Genomic DNA, 8,956 nt, shown 5'->3' with positions numbered 1-8,956 from the left:
GGTTCTGAAAAGCTTGACACTGGGTAAAAAGATCAGCCCAAATGATTGCAAGAAACCCAGGGGAACATTGTAAATACCAAGATGAGTTATGATAAACAGAAAACAGGTGCGAGGTAATCAACTAAACACAAAACAGGTGTGAAGCAAATACACGATCGAGAACAATGTGAAACAAAAGGGGAAAGTATTTCAGAGCAAAACAGAAAACAAACAAACTTATCTAAAACAAAGAAGAGGGTAAAATCATAACGCTGTTGAAGATTCTTAGTCATCCAGGTCATAATCATTCCCTAAAAAAAAAAAAAAAAATCCACTGGACTTGGTTTCCCATTTCAAACCTTGGCAACCAAGTCCAGTGGATTGTTTTTTTTTTTTTTAACTTTTAGTGAATAAAATCATAACCCGAATTTGTGTTTAAAAATTATTGAAAGGTTTTCTAACGGTAAACCTGAGGTTCTTAATTGATTTATTAGTGAATAATTTTGTGCGCTACTGATGATTTCTATTTTCTTTTTTAAAACAAAGCCTTGCCATACGGCACTTTGATTTGAATTTGAAATCTTTGACCATGACCGTCTTGCTTTGAGACGTGCAGGTTGTAACCGGAGTGCAGGACAGGGCGATGCGGATGCTTCTCTCTCCTTAAGGCTGAATCCCAGATGAGGATGTGTTGAGGACCTGACAAAAGAAGATTCATCATTTCTCACAGGCAATCCATCACCAGCGGCAGGAAGAGGCTGTGGAGAAGGGAGGGGTCTGCAGGGCTCTGAGCTTTGGGTGTTGTGCTGGATGCTCGGTCCAACATGGACTTCAGAGAGTTTCCTGTAGAATAGAACTGGGTTAGATCAGAATTCCTGGACTTCACAAGACTGACTAGTAAAAAGGAGGAAGCGTGTAAAAAGAAAATGTCTTAAGTGAAATTATTTAACTACTCATCTTAAAGAAAAGTTGTAATCTTTATAGGAGAACTTAAAGGAGAGATTTTGTACTCAAATATAATTACAGTCCCTTTATCTGGGAGCTAGTCTTAAAAAGATATTACTACTTATATAATCATGAGTCTGAACTCAAACTTTACAGGGAGAAATAGTATTTAACAAAAAATATTATATCGCAAAAAACCTAAAAAAGACTTGACTTGGAAAAATACAATGCAACAGTGACTTCAGTTTTTCAATATTATAAGGCAAACAAGATGACTGGTCCAGTTTTATTTCATTTCTGCCCATGTAGCTCAACTCATATGCTGGCGTGGGCAGACATGTTAACATTTCAATATGCCTTTAGATAACTTGAAAAGGCCATATGATGATGCTATGCTTTTTAAACATATCTCAACTCAAAACATTTAGATAAATGAGGTTCATGTGTGCATAAGGAATCCCCTTAGATCAGTGCTTCTTCAGGTGACTTTGTTAAAAAAAATCTACAGACATTAGGCAAGAAATAACAAGATCTAAATACCAAAGGAGAGGTTATAAGAAAGCATATTGTCATAGACAGTACAATTGATAACTTTACCCAGCTTCATCCTTCTGCTTCAGCTCTCAGCTGCTGTGTGGGTATTGCCCTCTCTTTTTTTGGAAATTTCCAAAGCTAAAAGGCAAAGTAGCTCTTCCCCCTCATCTGATGACGGCGTGGCAGAAGATGACAGAGGAATGGGGATTTTTTTTATGAGCAATGGAAGTAAGTAGTATAGTCGACTTTGAAATCCCAAACATCAGTTAGCCCAGAGTTTGCCCGGCTCACAGTACACACAAAGCATGTGAATGTCTGTAGGAGCTTTAGGTAAACAACCAAAAATGTTACATAGTGGTTCCAGTTAGCACTGAAAAAAAAATTATCGGATTTATCCGGATTAATTGATTAGCAAAAATAATTCTCAGCTAATTTAGTAATCAATTAATCGTTAACGGGAGTATAGAGACTCTAAAACATGCCTTTAGCTGACAGAGAAACCCACTTAGAACAGTAATTATACCAAGATTGTGAAAACAATATATATATAAACATTTTGCATTTAAGACAAAAATCTTTTTGGTCTGTCAATATTTTCCAGAACTTCTCAAGCGGAAAAGTTTTGGTTTGCAAAAAATCTTCTTTGAGGAAACTTTTTTTTATTAAATTATTAATTGATTGATCGAAAAAATAAACGACAGATTAATCTATTTGCAAAACAATTGTTAGTTGCACCCTTAGTTTCAGTATGTCTTAGTGGCCCTCACAAAACCCTGACTAAGTTAAACTGACTTAGTTCAACCTTACTTAGTTAAGCCACCACCACTGTCTGGAGGAAGAGGCCAAAGTTCTAGAAAGCTATTTTAAGAAATCTCTGGAAGGAAACCTAAGACTCAAAATACAATGTGCAGAATAGAATTTCACAAAATACCAAAAACATTTATGTAACCTTATCGTAATTTTAAGCAAAAGAAATAAAGTCTCTTTTTTGTTCTAAAAAATAATCACGCTAATCCCATCTGTCCTATAATGTGATAAGTTTTTACTGATTTAAAGATTCCATGTGAGAAAAGATATCATACAGGGTTTTTAAATATATATAAGGGATGTGCATCATCTTAATGTCCCATTGTTTTCTCCCAACACCTGTGCAGCTGTACCACTGAGTCCTCCCCTTTGATGCAGGCCAACGTTGTGTCCGCCAGATGTGATGGCTGAAGAATGAAGAGTTCAGTTAGTCCCAGAGGATTTTCAACGCAGAGCCTCTTGCACCAGCAGGGCTGGTGGGAGCAGACATACAGTCGACATATGTGCTCTGCTCCAACATCCCTCTCCCTGTTTCACACAGCTCACTCCTTCTTACTTCTTCATCTTCCTTCTCTTGGTCTATTAGCGTGCATCACATTTTTCCTTTCAGTTTGGAAGGCCTCTAATGTTGCCAGCTGCTCCAGATTTATGACATGTTTAGCGGGATATAGTTATCACACCAAGATCTTCTGTATTGGATAAAGGATATACTGAAATGTTAGTGCTCCTTCCTGGCGGTTAATTTCCTTTGCCACGCTGTCTCTATATGTGCTCTTTTGTGCAACTGGTTTAAAGTTGCTTCCTTAAATCGTCATGCTGGCTTTATCAATAGCTCTTTTTTGTGAAGCAGGAGAAGCCCAGGTGTAATTCATAACATGATACCCAAGGCGCTGTTACTGCTAACTTACTGTCATGGCTAAAGGAAACACTTGAATCTAGGCAGATCCTTTGTGAATATTATTGGTTACACATGGATTTTTTTCCATGACCAATCCAAAAGTCTGTGGTGGAACACCATGACAGCAACCTCTATATATTTTGTCACTTTACAACAACAAAAGTCAGTATATGTGACCTTTACAGCACAAAATTATAGATAAATTTGGAAATAAATTTAAAAAGATGTCTTTTTTAACAATAAAAATTCTCTGTTTTATGCATAGATCCCATTTTTCTGATATCTCAGATACATTCCGGAGCAGCCCATTTACATCAGAAGTCACATACCAATCCTGTGTGTCATTTACTTAAATTATAAATGCAATCTTTTCTGTTACAAGCTTTGCAATTCTAATAGAAAATAGTTGAAATCATCATAAAATTGTGAGCTGCACAACTGGAAACAGACAAAAACATAACATCCCAACTAAAAACACAGCCTTGGCTAGGAGATTATTAAGATAAGCAGTCAAGAGGCTGTAGAGATGAAGTAACAATGGCTTAAAAGTAATCCAAGTAAGTCATACACTGAAAAAAAAAATCATAAGATTTACTTAAAAAATATATTGTAAGTATTTGCACTCCAGGGATTTTTCATCTTCATGAGGGACAGAGTCTGAAGCAAGACTTATAATTGATGCTCACAGAAGATATCTGCTCAATCTGTCTGAACAACAACAATTTTTATTTTTTATTTTTTCAAAGAAAAGACAGAAATCCAGGGTCTAGATTTTCCGGACCTGCCATTGCAACTGGTCCAAAAGATAAAGTATATGACTTTATTGTCCTCTATTACCAAAAAAACAAACAAAAAACAACATACAACTATACTTTTGCTTCACAATTTTTCACTAGTTTATGTTAATGTATCACATTAAAAAGCCCCATGAATTACACTAAAGTTTGTATTGTAAACTGACAAAATCGTAAAAAATACAGAACTACTCAACTTAGTACAGCTGCTTAAGACACAGAAAAAAAGTGGGAGCATTCCACAGATTCACACATGTATTGTAGCTAGAGGAGATGATATTCTGGTGGAGAAAAATCGGGGAGTCTAAAAGATAACCCTGCAGGCAGCATGCATAACACACAATCCTTCTCTTTATGGGCTTACAGCAAAAGTCCCTGAGCTTTGGGGAACATATGTGTCTATATTCACTGAAGACTTATCCCCTGCTTAATGTCTGGTGGTATGCTTTTTAATGTCTCAATAATGGAGTACAGCTGCATCAAGGGTGCTCCAATGGTCACATCCACTGTACCGGACCTTATTGAGGACTTAGCTGTATGAAAATTACTTTTTATGGGCATAGTCTAGTTAAAGCAAAATAGATAAAAACAATATTCCCTAATTTTTGCTAATATAACAACTTGGAACAATTTTAATTTGGAAAAGGAAACATTTTGTAAATTTTCATCTTCTGTCTTGTGTGAGGAGGCAAGCTCTGGTTCAGCCTGGAAACAGGATGTGGGCAGAGGATTTGGTCTTCTGCCACATGCTACAGTGCCACTGGAGCTCATTTGCATGTATTACTGATGTCTTCTGTGTGGCTGTGTTTCCAGTGCAAACGGTTTGTTGCATTATATCTCTGCTGTCATGCTTTTCATGTACTCTTGTGAACTTTGAGGATAACTGTGAGTGTATATGTGTGTCTGTGTATGAAAGTGTGTGTGGCATATTCCCTCCTTCGCTTCAAACTCAGCCTTCTTTTCCTGGCAGAGCACCCTCCGTGGCATCCCTGCTGGCACTGTCTTCGGCCCACCCTGCTGAATTTCTCCCTCAGTGTGTCATCAGCCTCGCCTCTCCATCTTTCCACTCTGGCAGTACATAGTTCTAAATGAAAATGTAAAATAACACCATCCAGCGAAGAGAACACATTATTTACAGATGTAGCACAAGTACAGCAAAGTATTATTGTTTTAAAGGAACATGCATGCTTACACATATTTAAAAACAAAACAACTCTAGTAGTAGGGTGTTAACTATGAACTTTAACTATTTTGAGCATTAAACAGTTGGCTGCATCTCCATATCTGGGCATTGTTTATCTGCACTGCTTTTTTTTTTTTTTTTTTTTGTCAGCTTGCTTAAAGTGAGTGCTTAGTTACTTATTCAGATAGAATATTTCTTTTTAAAAACATTTGACGAGATTCCCATGGGAACCCAATGAAGCCCTGAGCTTTTAGGGCAGCACATTTTCTCTGGGTTGCCAGTCAGGGTAGAGGCTTAGAATTTAAAGCTACTGCTGCGTATAATCGGGACAAATGTTATGATTTGTAACATGTACAATATAATAGAAACGAAAGGGAAACACAATGAATTGTAAGATACAGGTGCTGGTCATAAAATGAGAATATCATGAAAAAGTAGATTGATTTCAGTAATTCCATTTAAAAAGTGAAACTTGTATATTATATTCATACATTACATACAAACTCATATATTTCAGATGTTTATTTTGTTTAATTTTGATGATTACAAATGACAACAAATGAAAATCTCAAATTCATCATATCAGAAAATTAGAATATTGTGAAAAGGTTCAAAATTGATGGCCCCTGGTGCCACACTCTAATCAGCTAATTAACTCAAACCACCTGCAAAAGCCTTTAAATGGTCTTTCAGTCTAGTTCTATAGGCTACACAATCATGGGGAAGACTGCTGACTTGACAGTTGTCCAAAAGACGACCATCGACACCTTGCACAAGGAGGGCAAGACACAAAAGGTCATCGCTAAAGAGGCTGGCTGTTCACAGAGCTCAGTGTCCAAGCACATTAATAGAGAGGCGAAGGGAAGGAAAAGATGTGGTCGAAAAAAGTGTACAAGCAAGAGAGATAACCGCACCCTGGAGAGGATTGTGAAACAAAACCCATTCAAAAATGTGGGGGAGATTCACAAAGAGTGGACTGCAGCTGGAGTGAGTGCTTCAAGAACCACCACACACAGACGTATGAAAGACATGGGTTTCTGCTGTCGCATTCCTTGTGTCAAGCCACTCTTGAACCACAGACAGCGTCAGAAGCGTCTTGCCTGGGCTAAAGAGAAACAGGACCAAAGTCATGTTCTCTGATGAAAGTAAATTTTGCATTTCCTTTGGAAATCAAGGTCCCAGAGTCTGGAGGAAAAGAAGAGAGGCACTTCATCCACGTTGCTTGAAGTCCAGTGTAAAGTTTCCACAGTCAGTGATGGTTTGGGGTGCCATGTCATCTGCTGGTGTTGGTCCATTGTGTTTTCTGAGGTCCAGGGTCAACGCAGCCACATACCAGGAAGTTTTAGAGCACTTCATGCTTCCTGCAGCTGACCAACTTTTTGGAGATGCAGATTTCATTTTCCAACAGGACTTGGCACCTGCACACAGTGCCAAAGCTACCAGTACCTGGTTGAAGGACCATGGTATCCCTGTTCTTAATTGGCCAGCAAACTCTCCTGACCTTAACCCCATAGAAAATCTATGGGGTATTGTGAAGAAGAAGATGCAATACACCAAACCCAACAATTCAGAAGAGCTAAAAGCCACTATTAGAGCAACCTGGGCTATCATAACACCTGAGCAGTGCCACAGACTGATCGACTCCATGCCACGCCGCATTGCTGCAGTAATACAGGCCAAAGGAGGCCCAACTAAATACTGAGTGCTGTACATGCTCATACTTTTCATGTTCATACTTTTCAGTTGGCCAACATTTCTATAAATCCTTTGTTTTTATTGGTCTTCAGTAATATTCTAATTTTCTGATATGATGAATTTGAGATTTTCATTTGTTGTCATTTGTAATCATCAAAATTAAACAAAATAAACATCTGAAATATATGAGTTTGTATGTAATGTATGAATATAATATACAAGTTTCACTTTTTAAATGGAATTACTGAAATCAATCTACTTTTTCATGATATTCTAATTTTATGACCAGCACCTGTAATGCGTAGTGATGCAGCATAAAAAACCAGTTGCAGCTGCAGATGGAAATAAACTAAACTATTTTCTTTCCCGTCTGCCTGCGTCTTCTCCCTGTGATGGTCCCACTGCTGTTTCAAATTGTAGCTTGCTCAATTTTATTTTATTAAGTTTTCAAGTTATAAACTTAATAAATTAAGTTGGATCAACTTGATTCACCCAGTTGTTACCAAATGAAGCAGTTAATTTAAGTTGGGGCAGCATTTTCTTTTCAGAGTGCATGTGGCAACAGTGAAAAAGGAAAGACTCCCCCTTTACAGGAAGAAATCTACTGAAAAAATCTCCTTCAATGTATTCAATCAACTTTCTTAATGATTGGTTTGAGACAAAGCAAAGTCACCATATATACTGTATATATATATATATATATATATATATATATATATATATATATATATATATATATATATATATATATATATATATATATATATATAATCTGGCACTGATAGCTAGGACTAAGCAGCTTAAATAGAGGCAGGATCAAATGGATCAGATGAACAGTAATGAGAAACACGGCAGAGTTAGAATGGTGAATGAATTGATGAATTAAACCAGCCATCAGCAACAAGATCATGACATCTCTTTATGTCTTACAACAATGTTGAATTCTTACCCTATGCACACTTTTGTTAATTTAATTACACAGATAATAGTGTAAACCATCGTGATTTTTTTTCAGAATATGCCTTTTAGCTCTCCGCTTCATATTTTTTAAAATCAGTATTGTTTCTCTAGCAGACTGCAGCCAGACTAAAGTGAAATGTGTTTTTTCTTCTTGTAGACATTATGTTAAAGGTTAAGGCAAAACCTTTAAACCACATTCCCTGTTCACTGTCTAAAAATTTACTTCAAATGTTTCCAGAAGGCAAAATCCGAGCCCAGAGCTTGACTTTGAAAATGTATATTTTTCCTTAACTTGGGACTACATCACACAAACAGTTGGTGACAGAGTGTATGCATAGTAACACAGACATGTCTAGCTAAGTGAAGCTGCTTGCAGGCTGGAAAACCTCTCTGCTTGGTATTTTAGTGAATGTTTGTTTTTAGTCACCGAAAATTAGGGTTCAAACCTTGTCAAGCTCCTTGGATCTTCTCCTCCCTCCTGGCTTTGTTTTCTGGAAAGTCTGAACGCTTTAGACAACTTTATGCAAACAAATAAGCCTAGGAGAAGAACTAAAAAAATAAATACAGCCAATATCAGCACCTTAGGATGAACATCTCAGCATGAGAAGTTGGCTGGTTTTGTGCTGACATGGTATCACCTACGTGATGTTTGATTGATGCTGTCATGATATTTGTCTGGTTTTCCCCTCCACATGTGATGATTAATTATCTCACACTGGGATTTCACACTGGGTTGTAACATCTAGCACTCTTTGGTTGTCAAATGCTGTAAGAGTTCGTTTCTGCCACTTCTCTCGATTAGTAAATAGGGGGATTTGTAGTTTGTCATTAACGTATGTGAGGAAAATATATTTTAAACAGAAATACAACTTGCTTTTTTAAAATTTCTTTTTGATGTTTAACGCAGACCATAAGATGGACTTCCTTGGAACCCAGGAAAACACTGGAACCGACATCAACATGACAGCCACAGAGGTAAATCGATTTTACACAGAGTAAGAAGAGTGATCTTTACATTTTTTAGCTTTGTGGGGTAAAGGTCTTCACACACTTACTGTAATTGTATTTTTGAGATCATTATTGTTCGAGATAGGGTTGTTCTTAAAACTCTGTAAAGGACAGCTCATTGAGCACAACCCCTTATGTGAAATGATCCATAAC

The sequence above is a fragment of the Cyprinodon tularosa genome, unplaced genomic scaffold, assembly GCF_016077235.1.
Source record: "Cyprinodon tularosa strain WSP-4 unplaced genomic scaffold, ASM1607723v1 ctg259, whole genome shotgun sequence".
NCBI lineage: Eukaryota > Metazoa > Chordata > Actinopteri > Cyprinodontiformes > Cyprinodontidae > Cyprinodon > Cyprinodon tularosa.
This window is presented reverse-complemented; position numbering follows the sequence as displayed.